At 35.5% G+C, this 11,143-nt stretch overlaps 1 non-coding gene across 1 annotated transcript; it reads left to right on the top strand.

Moving 5' to 3' along the window:
* The first annotated feature begins 45 nt into the window (after positions 1 to 45).
* LOC106175518 (uncharacterized) lies at positions 46 to 9,602 on the top strand. The gene is made up of 8 exons (XR_015332047.1): positions 46 to 1,135; positions 2,667 to 2,888; positions 5,338 to 5,429; positions 5,715 to 5,759; positions 6,146 to 6,216; positions 6,457 to 6,618; positions 6,865 to 7,040; positions 7,300 to 9,602. It is a non-coding gene; the product is annotated as an uncharacterized LOC106175518 (transcript).
* The last annotated feature ends 1,541 nt before the right edge of the window (positions 9,603 to 11,143 follow it).

The raw sequence follows: 11,143 nt of genomic DNA, 5'->3' as shown, positions 1-11,143 counted from the left end.
ATTATGAATTTAACCAATTACATAAACTGTTACTGACCTTGACCTTTTCCATCTTTTTCTGACACATAAAAAACATGTTCTACACTTGTTGACTCTTGAAGAAAATGTAAATCACGACGGAAAGCGCTTGTCAACTGAAAGAGATAAGCACCGGGCAAGTTAGATATTAACTGTACCGTTTGTATATACATAATAATTGATTTGTCGATGGCATTTGATCGAATTCAAACCAAGAAGTCTATCTCTTATAGAAAAGACTAGCAGGAGAGACGAAAACAGTGTTCAAACATCTGCGCAGGTGCAGAAGTTGTGTCAGCAAAGAAACAAAATACTAACATTACTTTTTTCCGAGTTGAGAACACATCCATAAAAGAGTTTCGCCGGTGATATAGACACACTGGGCTTTTAAGCTATGGCTTGCAATTTGCCGTGTCTGTGACAATATGGTGATTTCAAGCATGTAGACTATATTATGTATTTAGATGAAATATTGAGGAAATGGAAACACATTGCTTTTATTCGTGAAAATGCCTAATAAGAGATGTACGCAGAATCGAGATCTGCTAGAGTGGACGGCTGACATCGGAGACAGAACCTTCCAACTGCTCTACCGTACATGTAAATGTCATTTCTGTGTCTTTCTGGTGCTGTGAGCGATATTTGTCTGATGCGATGGCCAAACCCTATGTTATGCAGCCAGCGTGTTGCAAGGTCTTTCTTCCATGTCTTTATTGCCTCAAGATGGCGGGAACCACGAAATTGCTGTCGATGACTCATTCAAAGGAAAAATGCACAGTTCCATTTTTCTGCGACACGGAGTGTAGTTTTTCTAAGAAATATCCAAAGGAGGCTCCAGTTAAGCTTTATGACTGTAAGCGATCTGTCACAGCTCATTTGTCGAAGTGCGGTCTTAATTTAAAGTTGAGCTACGGAGGTGAGACTTTCACAGAAGCCCACCTGATATCGTTTCGGGTGGGTGTCTTCAACCTTGACGGAAACGTGTGTTTGTCAACACCATAGAGAAAGCCTGGGTTTGCACTGGTTCAAGCCGTCTTATTGCCAGTACCCAACACATACAGGAAAGAATCTCAAGGGGAAATTCGTGTGCGATGTGGATATGACCAAATGCTTGTTTTATTAGAGTGGAAACTTGCTGCCGCTTAGCTCAGGTAACAGAACTGCATGTATAACTTATTTCAATTAAAAATTCGTTGCTATATGTGTTTTGATGGCATATTTCACACAGACAAGTGGTGCTTTACAGCATAAATATTTTCGGAATACTATTTATTAGGTCGGGGATTCCCCGTTGCTAATGGTGATTTGGTACGCGACTGTTCTCATGTAAAATAGCTAGATATTTGTGCCTTTTTAAAGGCAAAATTAAAATTTTTGAAAAAGAAAAATATCAGTATCGTTGACATCTGTTAATGATATGTTCTTAAACTTTTGATTATACTTAAATACTATATTTATTTGTAATTGTAATACTAACTGTCAGTGCTATAGATGTACATGTAGTAATTATAGTAAGTGCATGTGCAGAAGGGGTCGGTCTGGCTTTTTTTTTTTTTTTTTTTTCAAATCAGAAATAAGTATTTTTTCATAAGCCAGTGGCTTTCTTTCCGTTTCGAGCATTCTACTCATGGCAGATTTTAAACAGAAAAATGCTATGTATGATTAATTTTCATATTTTTGACAAAACAATTACATAATATATGGTTGTATAAACTCTTATTTTGACATACGGTAATTATTCGATCTTTTCGAGAAATTGCCAATCTTAAAGAAACATAAACATTATTTTGAAATCATTAAAAATCATATTCTGTATAGCAGTTTAGTGCTTAAACTGTATAAAATAAAACAAGAATTTTGTCATTACTCAACAAGAATGTTAACAGTAATTTTGAAGTTTATGCTGAATTTTCCAGATACTGGATATTTTTTAAAGTCAATACCGCACTAGCACTGCAGTAACTCCTTAATGCTGGTATATGAAAAAAAATTAGAGCTGATACGCCTATCTTCATGATTCTCACATTATAACTTATAGTAAAATATGTTTCATGTTTTTTTTTTAATTTAGAATATCTTCTGTTTTTCAGGAGTATGCTATGCGTGTTATATGAAATAAGCTCAATTAAATTTAAGTTGGACCTATATACATATATGTATGTTAAACAGCATACATGTACTGTACTTATACTGTATATATTATATACTTAAGACCATTTTTTCTTTATTTCTCATAGGATAATGTGCATGAAAACACGCATAAAACAAACAAAAAAAAGAGAAATAAGGTTGAAACCTTAGATTTGGTGAGCAAATTTCATTACAGCTTGTTAATATGTAATTTTCATTCTGTAAATGATTAAATACATACTTTTTCAAATCATTTATGGTAGGCAAATTTCTGGCGACTTGTTAAAAAATAAGTAATATAAAATATATCATGATTTCATTTGAAGAAAAGGCCTGTTAAAACCCTAAATTCCAAGTATTTCTTTAACTATCTTTTACATTATGAGAACCTTTCATATTTTAGGAGTGTTCTCAGTCAAGTCAGTCGTCAGCCTGCTCAGCATGTTCTGCTTTCAGTGACGATAACAATGAAGCAAAAAAATTAAAGATGGGAGCTTTACATCAAGTACTGTAAGTAGTTTGACATCTCTCCTCTTGGCAGAGCCACTCTCTTCAGGATATTGAATGCCTGTGCTGCTTCTAAGAGGACTGATCTCCGGGGACTAGATAACATTGCAGCGGAGGGTGCAGAAGGCTTTAGGGCTCTCAGAGAACTCTGTGATATGTGGCAGACTAAAGGGTCCATTTCTGGTAATCAGTGTCAAAGTTTGAAGAACCCCAGCGGGCAAATCATGTTGTTTTAACGTTGAAACAAAGTTGAAATATAACGTTGACAAGACGTTGGATTAACATTGGATTTGAAAGTTGTATCAACGTCAAATAACAACGTTTATCAACTTCAAATAACGACATTGTATCAACCCCAGTTGTTATACAACTTACACATAATTCACCAGAATCATTTCGGAAGATCACCGTCGTCACATACAGTTCTTGCCTCGTTGGCTCGTTACCTTACTCTATCACATTTACAGTTTTGTAAAAATTTCATTGTTAATTGTAACTAATTATATTGCTAATATGAAACCTGATATTTCTTTATATTAGTATAATAGAAGAAATATATATTTACATGTATTTGACCTTAAATTTATTGTTATTTTATTTCAGCATAGGACATTTATAATAATAATAATGATAATAATATGTGTTTATTTGCAACTTAAAAAGTTGGATTTTACAATAAAAACAAATAGTGGTGAGGTGCACAATCTTAAAATATACTTGTAAGTGTTAAAATGATTCGATACACATAAAAAGTTCATAAAAACCTCAGTTCTTAAAATTTGATAAAGCCCATGGGATAAAAGTTTTTGACGATCGTACAGCCCTCAATTTTGGCACAGTGTACTTATAAACCCGGCGCAAAGTGTAGGAACTTTCATTTATCTCTGGTAGCAAATGATGGGTTTTGTGTGCTTCAGAGTACATGTTATGCAATAATGTTTTAGATAGTTCATCTCTTCTACAAGCAAAAGTGATAAGTTTACATGTTTCAAGTGCCCCATAATAGGGCAGCTCTGGGAATATAATCTTACATGCTCTAATCTGGATGGATTCAATTTTATCAACTTGTTGTTGTGTGAGACCTGGGTGCCACACCTGACATGCATATTCTAATGTAGGTCTGATTACTGACGTGTCAAAGCTTACAAGTCCATTGGTTGGAATACCTGCTCTTTCAGAAGCTTAAGATTGTGTAGCGTTTTACTTGCTTTTTTTAAACAAATATCACAGATGTGACCTTCCCAGCTCAAATCACTACTGATCCTAACCCCTAAGAAGACAGCGGACCCCACCTTCTCAATCCTTTGATTATCTACTAGTAAGGGTGTAGTTTTGTGTCCTTTTTTGGAGAAATCAAATATGATAACTTTGGTCTTGGTAGTACTTATTGTTAGTTTATTAGCATGGGACCAGAGAGTTAGTTCTGTTGTTGCATCAGGGAGACTGTCCTGCAGTTTGGTGTTCCCGTAGCTTAAAATTGTGGTGTCATCTACATAGTTGAATGTGTCACATTTGGTGCTCAGATCGTTAATCATAATGACAAATAAAACTGGACCAAGTTTTGTACCTTGTGGTACACCAGCATTAATGCGTTGTCAGTCTGATTTCACACTACCTATCTTGACACTCTGTTTCCTCTCAGCTAGGAAGCTGTAAATCTAGTTTAAAATAATTCCTCGGATACCTAATTCAGACAGTTTTTGATAAAACAGGGTGTGGTCTATTCTATCGAATGCTTTGGTATATAATCGACCAAAAGCATTCTGGCATATTGTCCTAGAGTGTCACTCTGCCTTGCAATAAGGTCTATTGCTTCGATCAGTGCGTATGTTGTACAGCTCCCTTTCATGCTGCCGAATTGCCTAAAGTCAATCTTATTGGTCACAATGTCCCAAATCCATTTAACAATAAAACCCTCTTAGAGAGCACCGGAGTAAGAGATATGGGTCTAACGTCTGTCTCTACGGTCTTTGGAGGAATGCACTTAAGTAGTGGTGACACATATGCACGGGACATATCCTTCACGAAGTGATGAGTTGAATATAGCACATACTGGGGCAGCTAGGTACCCTGCTAGGTCATGTAGGATCCAGTTGGGAATTTCGTCGTGACTTGTGGACTTGTGTACGTTTACTTGGAGCAAGGCTTTTTTGACATCTTGTTTTGTGATGATATAATTAGCTGGTACAGTAGCTGCTTCCACATGTTTCGGTTCAAGTTGCACAAAGTCATTTGTGACTGATTGTAAGAAAGCGTTTATTTTCTGGGCTAATAAGTTGAAATCACCATTGCACTCACTGTTAGCCAAGCCCATGCAGTAAGGAATTATTTTGTGTTGTTTGCCCTGTAAGCAACTTAATGTCTTTCCACCACTGCCTTGATGTACCGTCAGACATGTCTTTCAGTTTCCCTTCATAGAAACTTTTCCGCAGAATTTTGGTAAGTCTGTTTACTCTGTTCCTGTAATGTTTGTAGAGGTTAGTCTGATTTCCCTTCCAAGCACGTTGTCTCTTCTTAATTAAGTCCCTGAAATGATCATTGACCCATGGCTTTTCATTGTTCATCTTTTGACATTATTGGTAGGTGCTCATTTAGCAGACTAGTGATAGTCGACTGGAAGAAAGTAAAATGTGATTCACATGTTACCATACAGAAGAGTGGCAGCCAGTCAACTTTACTTAGAGCTTCAGCAAACAATGCTTTCTCATTCTTTCCAGATGTTCCCTTTTCAATTCGGATTTTTTCTGGTTGAATGAAGCCGCCTCCCATGGATGGTAAGCAAAGCACAGTATTGTGGCCTGAGCTTCCAAGTGGACATAAAATTTGTGGTTCGCTGAACAAATTTCCCATGTTGGTGTATACTTTATCCAAAATTGCGTTTTTCCGTGTACAAGTACCTTTATTCACAATCTGTTTTAGATTATAACTGTTTTTAAACTGAGAGTCCTTCAGTGTGTTAAAGGCACCGGTCAGGATGATGCCTGCATTGGGATGCTTGCCTAGTATTTGATCAAGGCTCGCAAATATATGATTCACTGTAGTATTGTTTTCCTTTCCAGGCGGGTGTTATATTACCCCTACAGCTATGCAACTGAACTGTCGAGGTAATTTTTTTGGCCTGATTGTCACCCATGTACATTCAGTATTATCATCTCTCAATGAATGCCACACTTTACAAGGTACCGATTCCTTACACGCATTTTTGAAAATGTAAAACAGGACTGGTTTGTAGTTGCCTCCATTTTGGAAAACACACTGGACAACATTGCTTAAGCAAGCCAGTAACAGGTACATATTCATTTTATTCACATGTGCTAAAATAAAAACAGCTAGTATGTTTTCCATTCTGTTGTATGGCCATAAGGAACAATGTGTTTCCACTCAACTCAACGTAGATGTTTACAAAAGATATTTACTTTCATAAATGAAGCAAAATATTCATAAAACTTCAGGCATTATACTAAAATTCTTTTCTTTTTTTTCTGAGTAGGTCTGATAATGCAGGGTGCTATCACTGTGCACATTTATGGCTGGCAATTCCTGGAATATCTGAAAGACCTGGTAAGTAAATTGTGTTTAATTATATTTCATTTTTTTTACATATTTTGGGATTTCAGTTTCTTGACAAGGATCAAATTTATAATAGACATCTGAGTTACACTCTATGCAGGACACATGCTTTTGATGTATCCTTTTGTAAAAAGCTTTTAATATATAATTTTGTAAAATGCAATGTGTTGTTTTATCAATGAAAATGAATACATTGTTTTTCAAATTTAAATGATTATTTATGTTTTACAGGAATTTTCATAAAAAACTACTGCTTTTCTGAGGCACAGAGAGGAAAAAGTGTATGTGACTATAAGATTGCACACATGCGTACAAAGATGAAATCATATGTGGGTGCTGGAAATGACATCCTTACTGCTATTGATATGAAAAGAGCCATTGATCATGGAAAAGGTAATTTAAAAACAATACCCTTCAAGCGCCGAATGTATGCTGGTATGAAACACTGGACTTCATGATAAAGAGTTTAATTTCATATAATATGTAGTTTCTCTGTGCCAATTTAGTAAGTGTGTATATGTATATGTTAATGTGTTTATGTTCATATTTGTGGATGTCAGGATGTTTTATTTTCTGGAATTGAGGACTTAAGCATTTTACCCTTGTTTAGATATTAATTTGACTTTTTCTGTATTACAGATGTTGTAGGTTGTCAAGCGGCAGTTGGGGACATTGACACCAGCAAGCAGAATCATTTCAGGCATAAAGTAAAGCATGTGTCAATGATCAGTGAGATTGAGTTCCATGGAGGGGGATTGTGTAGGCCCTATGAAAAGCGCCTACTGCATAGCTCCAGGCCAAAGTATATCACCAGCTGAACTTCAGCAAGCTTGGGATGATGGAGTACACCAGAGTGGGTACAGTGCCGTCATTGACTTCACTGTACCCTCTATGGGAGAAGGAAAAATCAGATATGATGCCCAGAAGGAAACACCACAATAGTCAACCAATTTGCTGTGTTCTGAGGATGGGTGCACAGCTGTTTTTGTTTTTTGTAATTTCAAGGAACTGGAGGACCATCAGCTGTTTGGAGTACACCAGAGAAGCACTTCTACCTACATAAAAACATAAAACATAAAACTTCAGTGGGGGAAATATTGTAATGGTGTCATAAGTAAATGTAGCTCTAAAAGTGCTCATCAGGTGCACTCTACAAACAAAAAAGATTCTGAGAGAAGCACATTAGGTCATATTAATCAGGGATGGGCTCTTAAGACAGTGAAATGCAGACCTAGATTTCCACAACATGTAAGACAGTATTTAACCAATAAGTTTCAGGTTGGCCAGTGCTGTGGCAGAAAGTTCACTCCCCAGGAAGTAGAAAGTGAGATGAGGGGATTAAAGGATGAAGCTGGTTTGTCCCTATTTTCACCTAGGGACTGTCTTTTGGCTTCCCAAATAGCTTCGTTTTTCTCCAGGATGTCAGGAAATCCACAGCTACTTTTAGATATCAAACAGGAAGAAGACCTAATTGCTCTCACTGTAGAGTTAGAAGAGAAGAATGTACTAAATAGGCCTACTCTTCAGTAAAACTCGTTTAGTATACAACGCACATGTCCTTCACAAATACATAATTACTTTAATTTTTGATAGACAGAAACAAGCACCTGATTGCACTGGCCTGTAGGTAAAGAGCAATTTGTACATGTCTTTATACTATATTGGTATAACATTTGAAGCCACTGAGGCACACATGTCGATTACATAATTATTGTTATGTATTAATATGTGACTACTGTAACATAACATAAAGTTATTTTGATTTGAAACAAAGAACTGAAACTGTTGTGATTTTCTGAGCATATTGTAACGTGACCGGGTCGCACCCCGATCCTTTCTGTAATTTGATGAAGTTTATTTCTAGTTAACGTTGTTTTGCCTGAAATGCTATTACCGCACTGCGGTGACTTAACAGCTGAACATGGGAGCCGCCATTGTGTTACGTCATACAGCCTTGGCATAGTTGGCGAGACCTCTTGACCTCAGAATGTAAACAAAAAACAATGGGGACGGAACCTAGACGTAAATGATGCGCACGTACAACGTACGTAAACGTTTATCGTGGATAAAGAAAAACACAAGGAGAGCATTGGGATGGACCGTGGAAGCGTTGTAGTCGGGGTTGAAGAGGAGGAGAAGAGTAGACATGCGGAGAGGAACGGGAGAGCGGAAACGTGAGTTACATTGGTCTAGCTTCCGGGTCGCAACTCCAGTAATGCGTAAGCGTAACTGGGAAAACTCTTTAGTTTTGTTATTTTTGAGTTTCTTTGGTTTTGTTTGCGTTCTAAGCCGGGCATGGGGAAATTCTTACCGATCTTGACGATCCAATGCATGAGGAGGTGTAGGGGAAAAATTCCTGACAGTCGGATACTGCAGGTGGAAATCCTGAGAGTCGGCCACTCCAGGTGGGAAAATTCCTATTCTTCAAGCCTGTTCGTGCGAAATGAAGCCATGCGCCGTAGATAAGAAGACTGGACACCTTCGTGTAACTTTTTGTTGAGTTATTTGAGTTATCTTACTTTTGGTTGATTACTTAATTGTTCAGCGTCCGGGCATGCGGCAGCTGCAGGTGGGGATGCCTGAGATTACTACAGGGGATACATAGCCCATTCTCCTGGACTGTTCCTGTGTAACGAAGCATTGTGCCTCGACAGAAGACTGGACCCATTCAGTAGCGTTTCCGTTATTATTATTAAAGTTATTTGAGATTTAGTTCGACGTTATTATTCTGTTCTGGACTCCAAGAGAAACTGTGAACTCTGTGCGAACGTAACATGTAATTTTGAATGACTTTAAATGCGTACGAGTTACTCAAATGTCTTTAGCTTTGCGTATGAGCTTTTCATTGTTTATGCATAAATATGGAAAATTTGCAATTTAGTTACTGCCATTTTGGATTGAGCATTTTAATAAGTAATTAATTTTATATAATTGCCCTCGAAAAGATTTTTTTTTTATAATGAAAGACCAGTAAACCTCCTCTCTAATATCATGTATGACAACATTCATTGATGTTGGCCAGTCTAATAAATATAGAAATTTTGCAATTTGGTTGGTGCCATCTTGAATTAAGGTTCTTAAAAGTTGTATAATTAATTGAAAATTGTGTTTGACAAAAGAATTATTTTTGATTATAAAAATACAAGATATTTACTTTCTTATGTTATATGTGAAATTAATAGGTGGCTTTGGAAAGTCTATGAAAAATGTATTTAAAGATGGCCAAACTTGGGCATTTTATCTAAATTTTGAAATTATGAAAATTCATCACGTTTAAAGTTATTTTTTTAATTTTTAAAAGCCTGCAAAAATAATATTTTATATGTTTTTCACTTAATCAAGATTTGGGATTTAGCAACATACAAATATAAAATGTGTTTAACCATGTTTGTTATTCTTTATACACACAAATATGTAAAATGAGCAATTAGGTTTCCGCCATCTTGAATTAAGAATTTAAAAAATTGAATAATTTTTTGAAAAATGTGTTTGAAAAAAATATTTTTTTGATTATAAAAGGACAGTACTTGTACTTTCCTATGTAATGTATGATGATAATAGATGGCTTTGGCCAATCTATGAAAAATGTATTTGAAATTTGCAAAATTGGGCATTTTAGCAAAAATATGAATTTTTGAAAATTCCCCATTTTTAAAGTTTATTTTTATAGACCAACAAATACACTAAGTTATAAGTTTTTAGTTCATTTAAGATATGAAATTTAATAATATCTAAAAATGAAAAATGTATTTTTATCCACATTTATGGTTTTTTAGCTCAAATATACATGTAGCTGAAATTAAAAATTTGCAATCTGGATTTCGCCATCTTGGGTGAAAAAATTAAAATGCTATTACCATGGCAACTGAGGGTGATTCAAACAAACCAATGTCAATTATGTTGGTTTGGGGCTATAATGAACAAATACACCAATTTTCATCAAAATCTGAGAGGGTCATGTGCCACCCTATTCTGAACCTTACTGAGACAGGTACTTAATTGTTATCTGCAATTAGTGAAAGTGTAAGTCATTTGCTTTACAACATACAGTCCTTCTTCAAATGAATTCGTCCTCGAATTCTACAACTTTACAACATACGCTCCTTTTTTCATTTTTTTTACAGCAAAGCATATACTAAATAACATTAAATACGTAAATTTTCAACAAGCTTAAATGACAAGGTTACAGGTCTGTCATCAATTTAAATGCAAAATCAAATAAAATAATAGTAAAAAATAATGATAATCTTCCTTAAACACTCTATTTCTATCATAAAGTCATGCAAAAATATAATTAAATAAAAATAATTGTATATAATTAACTTACACAAAAAACTAGAAACACATTCCACATGAAATCAAAAATATAACTTGAAGGAAGATAAATTAATAACTTTTAAGGAAAATACAATTGTTCGTGAATATATTTCATACTGGCATTTACACCGTTTAATGTGTGGCCCAAGAGCACAGATACTTTTTGTTTGTTTTCTCATGCGGATATTTAAACCCGTTGCTCTCTTATTATGGCTCTGATACATTGTATTATTCTCTTTTATTGGTTGTCTTTTAGATATAGTAGGAATGCATTAAGTGAGACAATCGGGCGGTACCCTCCCTGTCTAATGAGCAGCATTCACAACGTTGCGACCAGCGCATCGTTCATCTTCATATCGTTCATCTTCATCTTCATATTTGTCCACACTCTAGCTCTCCTCTGTGATGACTATAAGAGAAACACTTTGTTCATATCAAATTCAATTCACATATTATACTGCTAAATAAGTAAGTCGCAAAACGTGAGAATCTTCCATAATGCATATCATTAGTTTCACGTCATCATCACTACAAAAGTTAACTACATTGTCCATATAGCAATAACCATCTGGTCAAATGTCGATAACTAATAATAATGATC

This window comes from Lingula anatina, chromosome 1 (assembly GCF_051362555.1).
Source record: "Lingula anatina isolate TDL-2025a chromosome 1, LinAna3.0, whole genome shotgun sequence".
Taxonomy (NCBI): Eukaryota; Metazoa; Brachiopoda; class Lingulata; order Lingulida; family Lingulidae; genus Lingula; species Lingula anatina.
This window is presented reverse-complemented; position numbering and strand designations above follow the sequence as displayed.